Consider the following 1,434-nt stretch of genomic DNA (forward strand, 5'->3'; position numbering starts at 1 on the left):
CTTGACTTTTTGGACCAAAATATGGTGCATTCACTATTATAGCAGTATCAAGAAGGCTGGTTTCTTCTTCTGTGATTTAGTAGTTGCCATTTCCAGTTGTCTCTGTGGTTACAAAATGTTCGGTCATATTCTATTTGTGTGTGTGTGTGGTGAAAAATGTATGTTTATAATTAGCCAGCTGGAATCAGTTTGTTGTTGTTGTTGTTATGTGCCGTTGAGTCGGACCTGACTCATAGCGACCCCTCCTTGGGTTTCTGAGGCAGTATGACTACGGAAATAGATTGCCCCATCTTCTTTCTGAGGAGTGGCTGGTGGGTTTAAGTGATCCCAATTTTGTTGGCAACATCCAAACCATCATAATCAGGAGCCAGTCGAACATACGCCTACTTCTCTCCATCAGGCCTGATCAAGGGGTTGACCTTGGCCACATCAGTGTCACAGAGCTTCTTCATAACCTATTTGATCTGGTGCTTGTTGGCTTTGACATCCACAATGAACACAAGTGTGTTGTTATCTTCTATCTTCTTCATGGCAGACTCAGTAGTCAGAGGGAACTTAATGATTGCATAGTGGTCAAGCTTGTTTCTCCTGAGTGTGCTCTTCCGAGGATATTTGGGCCGCCCTCAGAACCTCAGTGTCTTAGGCCCCTGGAAGGTGGGTGACATGCAGATCTTTTTATCGTCGTTGTGAATGCCTTTCAGCACTGCCTTCTTGGCCTTCAACATCTTTGCTTTGGCTTCAGTTTTGGGAGTGGCAGGAGCTTCCTTCTTCGCTTTCAGTGCTATCTTTGTGAAAAGGCGATTGGTCATATTCTTGCTATAGGATTAATGCAGGAGGGGACGAAGTGGAGCCAACTAACTCATTAGGCTCAATGAGCATATGATTAAGGCTTTTGGGCTTTTGAGGGACTTAAATTTCCAAGACTTGAAATGATATTTATGGGCTCAAAAACACAAAGTGAAAACTGTAAAATAGAAATGAATAAATGTTTAATTAAATGCCTACAAAGCCCAACATTATGTCAACTTCAATAATTAATAAATTTAGTCTCTATAAACATTTCATTATATTTGAAAAACCATCTGTAAGTCCTATTTTCTCACTTTGCAAGAGCTGGTGAGTAAGCATTATGACTACTGAGAAATTATAACCAATTCATAAATCAAAAGTTACTTGTAGCCAAATATCATAAAGCATAATTATAAAATCTTTTGAAATTTTTTACAGCAGTGAGTTATGCTTCCTGTGGGATGTGGGTTGGTTTTTATATGTTTTATGTAATGTAGCACAGAGATTCCAAAGTAAGACAGCACAGGGCTGCAGTGGGTTTAGACCAACCCTGGGGGGTGAATTAAGTATGAATTGGTAAGAACCCAAAGGATAGAAATCCCAGTAATTGAGTAATGAGATTAGTATTTGATATGCAACTATTGC

The 1,434-nt window shown here is 39.7% G+C and overlaps 1 pseudogene; it reads right to left on the reverse strand.

Annotated features, from left to right (window-relative positions):
* Positions 1-317: 317 nt before the first annotated feature.
* Positions 318-809, reverse strand: LOC103206200 (annotated as a pseudogene).
* Positions 810-1,434: the final 625 nt, after the last annotated feature.

Source organism: Orycteropus afer, unplaced genomic scaffold, assembly GCF_000298275.1.
Source record: "Orycteropus afer afer isolate SDZICR_OR568_19922 unplaced genomic scaffold, OryAfe1.0 scaffold00304, whole genome shotgun sequence".
Lineage (NCBI taxonomy): Eukaryota > Metazoa > Chordata > Mammalia > Tubulidentata > Orycteropodidae > Orycteropus > Orycteropus afer.